Below are 8,624 nucleotides of genomic sequence, written 5' to 3'. Positions count from 1 at the left end.
GGGAGGGGGCTCCCCATTAAGGGGACGTGGAGGCGTGGTTTAGAGCTCCCCTCTCCCACGGCTGACCATGCTAGTGAAGGAGAGGTTACGCGTGCCGGCCTCTGGGAAGGAGATAGGGCTGGCAGCCGTTAGCTGCCATGGACGCTCTCCCCAGTTAAAGGGAGGTAGGGCGCCCCAGTGGGGAACACGATGACTAGTTCTCTGTCCAGCCCGGTCCCTTTAATTTTTCGGGCTGCACCATGAGGGCGAGGGACCGCTCACATTCCTCCAGTGGGCGTGCTCAGTGCGAGGGGGAGGGGGAAGAAGGCGAACTCGCCTCCCCTCTCCGCGTGCTCATTCACGGCCGGTGACGGCACCTGGTCACGTGCAGAAATGCATCATCTCGCGCGCGGGGTCCGTTCCGCCAATCATAGGCGGCTGCTGCGGGCAGGGGAACCTTTAGCGACGGCCAATATCTTCCGCTGGCGAAGGCGGGACTTCCGCCGGGAGCCGGAAGCGGGTCTCTCATGCGAGCGGGGTGTTGCTGCTTCTGGAATCAGAGACGTTTTGGGCCCCAAGTCCCGCCGCCGCCTCCTTCTCCACGCCCCCCCCTTCCCCGCTGCTGCCGCCGCCTCCTTCCCCCGGGCCCCGCTCTCCATCCTCCTTCTCCTGGGATCCGGCAGCGGCGAGGCCCTGGTGGCGGCGGCGGCGGAGACAGGCCCCGGCCCCCGCGGAGATCCCGGCAGGAGTGAGAGGCCCCGCAGACCCCAGCAGCGGCCCCGACCTCAGCGGAGACGCGAGCGGCGAGAGGCCCGGACGGCAGTGGCTGTTGGTGACAGGTTAGTTCAAGTGGCCTCCCCGGGCCCCCTCTCTCCTCTTGGCCGGCCTCGCTCCGGCTCCTCCTCGGGATGCGACCCGCCACCTTCTCACCGGGGAGGCGGCCAGGGCCGCCATCTTCCTACTCGGAGATCCCGCTCCTGCGGGAGTTGGATCCCGGCACCGGGCACTGCTGGTTGCGGCGAGTACGAGCTCCTCGGTGTGGGGCCGGGCCGGAGCCCCGAGCTGTGTCGGCTGCTTAGACCCCCGGACTGCAACTGCCCGGCCTCGCAGAAGAGCGCCCTGCGCGCTTCCCTACCCGCGGGCTGGATCTCCCGGCCTGGAGCAGCAGCCAGTCACTGCCTAAAGCGGTTCTGCCTCCCCGCCCTCGTCTGGCCTCCCTGACCGGGAGTCTCAGCGGAGATCCGGCCCCGCGGCAGAGTCGCTCCCTTCGAGGCCGGGATGGGGGCGGGGATGTTGTGTAAAGACACGAATAGCTCCATAAAGCTTTTGCAAAGCGTCACAGCCCTGCACTGCCCTTGGCTGGCGGGCGGAGAGGTGCTGTCCTTGCCCCGCTTAGCCGGCAGCCTGAGTGGGACCTGGTACTGAAACAGCACTCCCCAAGGCATATCTCCCCCTGGATACAAGGAGTTAACATGTCTAGGAGCTTCAAAGACATGTGTATGAACAGGTCAAAAAAATCACCAGCAAGAACTATTGCTTTCCATCAAGTATGGTTGCCGTTTGTTCCTCCATTTGCTGCTCCAACAAAGTTTTTCCTTCTTAATTTTAGTTTGTACAGATACTCAGAATTACTACGCAGTGTTACAATGCACATTAAGTGTTCAGTGCTTTCAATCATCGTGTTGTACATAAGTCCTATGAGGCAGAAGAGTATCATTGCCTCAATTTCCAAACCTGCAAAGTAGAAATAAAGTGAAGTTGAGATTTCCCTGTGGTCACAGGGAGAGATGGTTTCAGAGCCAGTTTGTGTCACAGATGGGGTTAAAAATCAAGAATTCTGACTTCAAGTTCATTACTTGCTCTTCTAGATCGTGTCTATGGTCTAGTTTTGCTGGCCTTCATCTGAAAGCTCAGCAACATTTGGCTGAGAACCTAAACTTAAGAGAAGGGGGTTGCACATTAGAGCCCTTCATGCAACTTTTTCCAAACTTCACTTTGTGCTGTGAATCTGATTGGGCTCTTTAGAACTACTGTTATTTCCCAAATAATATTTTTTTCCAAACTTACCTGTGGAGTTGTATCTCCAGGGCTGTAAATCTGACAGTCAGCTACTGTACACCTTGTCAAATCAACTTTCTAAGAAAATGTGTTCTCAAATGTAAAGTTAATCAACTTACATTCATCAGTATGTTCACATCTTGGCTATTAGAATAAGACTTTAGCTTTCTAAATGTTGAAAGAACTGGGATGATACCTGAGAGGCGTACAATGTAAATGGTGCTTTATTTTTCTATATAGTGTATATAGAAGTGGATATTTTTCTCCCCCAGAAATGCTGCAACTTGTATTGTGGTCTAGATTTCAATAATACAGTAAAATTTTAAACATTTTAATTGGTTTAATATACGAATAAATGATTACCCATATGGAAACTCAAGTAAAAAAGCTAGGTTAGTGTCTTTTTAAATCCATACTCGAACAAGAAAATGTTTGTGTTCCCACTTGTGCTAAAGTTCGTGTTTTCTTAACTAGTAGTGATATATTTTCAAGGTATATCGTAAGTGCATTATCACCTTAAAACTTCTAGTATCTTTCCCTTGGTTATTCTTGTCTTCAAATTCCCACACTTATATATTGAAAAAGAAGTCTTGCATAGGAATGTTCTATAACTCGTGTCACTTGCTTTTAACTTCATCTTGCACGCCTTTATACAAGAATACATGTAAAAAGGTATGGTTGGATCTAAATATCAGGGTCATGCATCAATTGAAATGAATTTGCTTCCATAGGTCACAGTTGAGAAATTATTTCTAACATGGAGGTGTGTTAGAGCAGGACCCCTTTCTTCCTTTGAGATGCCAACTATTTAGGTCATTCTCAGAAGGTGTCTTTAAACGTATGAGAATAGAGTTAAATATTAACTACTTGCCTTATTTTACAGAAATGAAAAGTAAATTTTGCCTAAACTAAATGTTTTGTGAACTGCAGTTCTTTGTCATCATTTTAAATCTCATAACTGGGGATAGGGTTTGGCTTTAAATCAGTTATGAGGTTAATGGACATGGTAATTTAATGATAAACTTTTATAACTGTTATATTAAATATTGAATATTTAGCTGGTAGTAACTTTGAAAGTGTGATATGCTGAAAACATGGAGGGAAGGCATTTTCACATAATCCACATAAAGTATATATAATCCAAGCCAATGACAATGAAAGGTGGCAGGGAATGGGGTATAAAGTACAAGTAAGGTGATCAGATTTTGATGATACATATCTTATCAGTTAAAAATAACCAAGGGGCCTTTAAACTGAATAGATTTCTCTCCTGTTATCCCTCCACCATTCATCATCTTTATCTCCCCAATTCTGATTCCAGTGTCCTTGTACCACTTTCCCTATCTTAGACCCTTCCACTTGTCATAAATTAGCAGATAGCTTACAAGAAAGAAGTCAGTCACATGATCAACTTGTTTCTTGCATTTGTCCTGGAAGAAATAGGTCTTGAGGAAGGATTTAAATGGAGATGGTAGTGGCCTTGCTGACCAGCTCAGGTAAGATATTCTATGCTGTGGGAGAGGACTCCACAAATCAAAGCCGCAAGACGGTTGTAAGAAAAGCTAACAAATGGAGTATCAGTGCTTGGCATCGCTGGCAGAAGGAAGATAGTGTAAGAGACAAGGTTGGATAAGCAAAGGAAACACAGTCAAGCTTGAAGTATAAAGCCGTACTTTTCAGGCATGATGCATTATTATATCGGGGAGATGTGCTGTCAAAAATGATAGACCCCAAAGGGGACGTTACAGCATTTTGCTTTTTTAAAATATATTTTTAGTTGTTTGCTAGTACTAGTCAAATGTGAACAGATACAAATGGTCCTTGTTTTTTTTGTTTTTTGTTTTTTTTAATTCCTATATATGCAGGCAGTAATGTTAAACTAACAAGTCTTGTAGCTGTCTTACTCCCCCTACAGAGTCAAACATAGGCACAGCTTTGGAAACTAAGGAGATTACAAAATGGATAGAATTATAAGGAAGAAAATTCCCTGTCCTCCCCTACAGTTTTTGTAAGAGGTGATGATAAAATGGGTTGGCTGGGAGAAATGTGTAGAACAGCAATAAAAGAAATGCTCAAAGTGAAAGCCTAAGAGGACATCTAAGCAGGAGAGTTTCCCAATGGAGGCCATGCTCATGCTCACAATAATGTCATTGTTTTTTAGTTAATAGGAACTAAACAAGGCATCACATTTCACAAAACAGGCAAAGTCAACAAAGGTGGTAGAATAAATGGAGGAAACTGACTTAAAAACTTAAGCTTCCAAGTAACACAAAATTAATTAGCTGTTGAAAATAAATTAGCTGGTGTATTACTAATTTTACTTTGTCAGATTTAGCAGTTACAAAGTTCATGAAGATACCTGTTCCTTTTCACTTGAAACACTGAGATCCTGCTGGAAATGCTCCCTTTTCCTCTCTCCCACTCCATACTCCCTAAAAGATAGTTTTATGTTAAACTCTCTCAACTAAGTTCCAGACAAGATGAAGTCCCATAACTTTCAAGCTGCAAGGAAAATTGAAGGATTTTAACATAGTTACTATTGGAAAAAGTAATTGATCCCAAATATAAAATTGAATGGCATTTCAACTGGCTGGGTGATAAATTAGTTGTTGGATAGTTGATGGAAACCCAAATAATTCGGTACTTGGCAAGTCTTGAAATGAAAAGCAGAATCTTTATATGATTCGTGATTAAAATTTTATCTGAGCCCCAACAGTTAACGGGAATTGCTAGGAGGGAGTTATTTCTACTTTTACTGTAAGTTTTTAAAATTTTCTGCTTCCCCAGTAACCCATCACTTCCAGTGAGAGGATACTAATACACTGATAATTTACCTTAAACTTTGACTAGTATAGCTCTTAGTGGAAAGCTGTAGAGTAGTTCAGGGCAGTGCTATTATCTTCACCTCTTTTGTATCCCTACTTCCTCTTTCACTGTTTTTCTTCCCCTTGTCTCCTTTACACGTGTCAATGTTGTCGTCTTTCCTGTTTGTTTTTTTCCTTTTTAGGGGGTCTCGCACTTGGTGTAGAAGTGCTCTAACGAAACTGTGTGATCCTAAAACAGTTTAATTCTGAAGTTAAAGTGCTCATGATTGCAGTTACTTTGTGATGTGTGCTGCTGCGTGTTCTTCCATGTTGATCTGTGTGTGTTCAGGGTGGCAATTTACTAATTTGGATGCCAGACAGAACCGTTATTGTATGGTAAGTTTCTTGGCCTTACACTATTTAAGTGTACTTGCAGTGCATTGAGGAGGCAGTGTTTTGGCACTCTGATTCAGCAATCAGTTTCTCCCTTATCTTTGAGCCTGTCTTTTCCACTATTCATCTGATTGTGGAGGGCTGGATTGTTCATGCTCTGGAGCCTGTCAATACAACTCCTTAATGAATAGTTGAATGATTTAATATATAAGGAATCATATGTTCATAAGATGAAGGGATTGCCATCTCAGCATTTCCAGACCCTGTTGTTGCTTGCATAGCACTGTTGGTGCGCAAGGACCTCTAGTCTGTGGAAATGAAATCTAGAAAAAGAATTTAACCTGGATTGCTCTCATGGTAATAAAGGGTTCTGAAGACCTGGAAGTCAGGTACATTCATATCTGTAACTATTACTGTTGTAAATGTCACTTTTGGGTTCTAGCCTGCTTCAGATAACTTTTATGCTCAGAGTTGCTTATCCATTTTGAGCTGTGTTAAGGAGTGCTTCCTCTGATTTTTCTCAGATGAAAATAAGTACATATAAAAATGATGGTAAATATAGTCATTCTGTCTGGGGGAAGGGGTTAATGGAGGCGCCTGAGTGCTGGGGGCTTAAGCTGTTTCATATACAGCTTATTCGAGAACTGACTAACTTTGAGAGTAGTTGTAGACCTCATAACCAAATTGTGTCCAGAGCATGTTTGTTTGCTTTGGGGATTTTCCCCCTGTCAAATGCTTAGAGGTGCTAGGCTTCTCAGGGTTTTGTCTAGTGTATTTATTTAGTTGGCTGTGTTGTGCATTGTTTGTTCAGTGAATGACACTCTACTTGGATATATGTTCAAAATGTTGTCAAAGAAATGACAAGGTATTGCTTTTAAGAACATCAGCCATGAAAAGTATTAATGGAACAAATAGGCTGAAACTGTATCCCTGACCAAATAGGGGCAAAACTACTAACTCATTTTTAAAGTAGGATTCAAAATGTAATTATTTATAATGGTAATTATAATTGTTTTATCATGAGTGTTATAGATCTTTAAAAACCATTAATTTCTTCTCTCTGTGCCCAATCCATAACAAACATTTTAAACTAATTTTTTCCTTTTCTCTAGAGTCAAAGTCTGCCCTCAGACACTCACTCATAACTTTCATGGCAGTGGAAGATTGGCACACACATCACAAGGTGGAATTTGTTCCTTACTGCTTTTTTCTTTTTTTTTTTTCTCTCTCAATAATTATCATGGTGTTCCCCGTAGCTACTACTAATATATCTTATCAATCCATTTTCTATGCCTTCTCAAGATGAAGTGTTGCCATAAGGAAACAGTGATGAAAAGTAAATATTTTACCGAGTCAGCACATAATTGTATCTATCCAGCTGTGCTGAGTGTAAACTCCTGCTGCTGGAAAAAAATTACTTGTGGATTTTATCATTCTAGGAAAGATATAAGACTTTTTTATGCAACAGTGGTGTTTCACTGGCGGTTCTAATGATGTAAGATATTTCCAAGAACTTTGTAAGCTTAGGATGTTGCTATTCTAGTAATAAGTCTTGAGAAACAAGATATTAACTAAATACTTATTTGTGGTCAGTGACCTTTTTTAACTTATTGCTTCATCAGACACTCGTTACAAAGCTTATATTAAAAATTGTCTCAGGGAACCTTATACTGAAGTCACAGTAAAACTAAAATCTTTGTTTAGTGTTGGTACTCATAATGATACTTTTACAGGTTAGGTGCTGTCTCAGGTTGCCCCACAACGAAGCTTTGCTAGTGCTGACCATTGTTCAAACAAGGAACGGATGAATCAACAGACCAATGTCCAAAAGCAGTTTGCTTACTCATACCCAGTGGCTGGAGGGTTTTATGCTTAAATGAGTCAATACGGCCTTCTTATTTCAAAATGTCTCACTCTAAGAAATCAAAAGAACAGAGTAAAATTAGACAGTTAAAATGAATGTATCGAACTTCCTGAAACTAATTATGGCTGTTAAACTGAGTTATGAGAGATACACCTCTTCCCTGATATAACACAACCCCGACGGATCAAAGTTTGTTTGATATAATGCAGTTTCACCTATAACATAGTAAGATTTTTTTGGCTGCTGAGGACAGCATTATATCAGGATAGAGGGGTATTGTGTCTTGCCGTCCTCAGGTGCTTTTTGAGCATTACAAGCACTATGCCTACACAGTGGCAATATTTTCTCCATTATCACCAACAAAACTTAGCCATTAATTGATAGTCCTACACAGCAGCTCATAGACAGGAAGTGAACGGTAACTTTTCCAGTTAACACAGCAATAAAGGTGGGCAGAACGTAATTCCCCACAATAGAATTTGACCAGAATTCTGGGACTGGTGTCATTAATCCTGCTTACATTGCCGTCCAGTTTCTGATAATTAGTCATGTTATGCCTGAAGGATGGCACAGTGCACTTTGCTGTTCTTCCTACTCTTATTCTAGGTAGCAGAGAATAGCACTTCATATTTCTGTCTCTCATCCAGTATTCACCTGATACACTTTGGCTTGTGACATTTAACAAGATTATCCAAAGTGTTATGGTTAGAGCTGGGTAAATAATTGATTTATTTATTTTTTCTTCAGTTCAGTGGCTGAACTGAAAAATCCCTGAAAAGGTTCATTTTGGTCAGACAAAAACTGATATTTTTGTTTTTTTTTCCTTCACTGAAACAAGAAACAAATTTAAATTAGGTTTTTTCATTTTTTTAAATTGTTAGTGTTGTGGACTGTACATTTTTAAACAAATGCATCTAAATTTCAAAACATTTTGAAACAAATTGTTTCATTAAATTGTAATGAACAACGAAACTTTTTCAATTTTTTTTTTCATTTGTTTGTTGGGTTGAAAACTATTTGTGAATTCGACACACAGTTTTGGCCAAATCAAAAGTGCAGTGAGGAATTGGGAGATGGGGAGTGGTAGGAAATTGAAAACATTGAAGTGGTTCACTTAGTTGCCCCAGAACCACATTTGCGGATGAAAAGTTCTTGACCAAAAATTTGAATTCTCATGCTCATTTATCTTGCTTCATGGTATCAAGATATTGACAAGGTTTCAGAGCAGAATGGTAGTGTGTGTTGTGCCAAAGTATTTTGACTTGTGGGAAATGTTAAGGAGGTATTAGATTTGAATCCAGGCTGAAATTTTGGAACAAGTCCATCCTTTAACAATGAGCTAAAAAAACTAAACTACCAGTAGCACTGATTCCAACAATGCATCACAAGTATGACTGTAAGACTAACTATAAATAAAAGTGCACTACAGTAAGTGTGTTTCATGTACCAGTTTGCTTATTTTTAAAAGGTGGTTCACTATTATGTTTTGGGCTGGAGCATGGATTAGTTAAAAAAAATAATGTTGA

The 8,624-nt window shown here is 41.4% G+C and overlaps 1 protein-coding gene across 1 annotated transcript in view; it reads left to right on the top strand.

Moving 5' to 3' along the window:
• Positions 1-476: 476 nt before the first annotated feature.
• The window catches only part of LARP4B (La ribonucleoprotein 4B), a 109,481-nt gene continuing 101,333 nt past the window's right edge, over positions 477-8,624 (top strand). The window contains exon 1 of the mRNA XM_075063380.1: positions 477-818. The gene's annotated coding sequence lies outside the window, so the exon portion shown is untranslated. The remainder of the gene's footprint in view (positions 819-8,624) is intronic.

This window comes from Chelonoidis abingdonii, chromosome 2 (genome assembly GCF_003597395.2).
Source record: "Chelonoidis abingdonii isolate Lonesome George chromosome 2, CheloAbing_2.0, whole genome shotgun sequence".
In the NCBI taxonomy this organism is placed as follows: Eukaryota; Metazoa; Chordata; order Testudines; family Testudinidae; genus Chelonoidis; species Chelonoidis abingdonii.
Note: the sequence above shows the minus strand (reverse complement) of the source record. Positions and strands in the feature narration are given on the sequence as shown.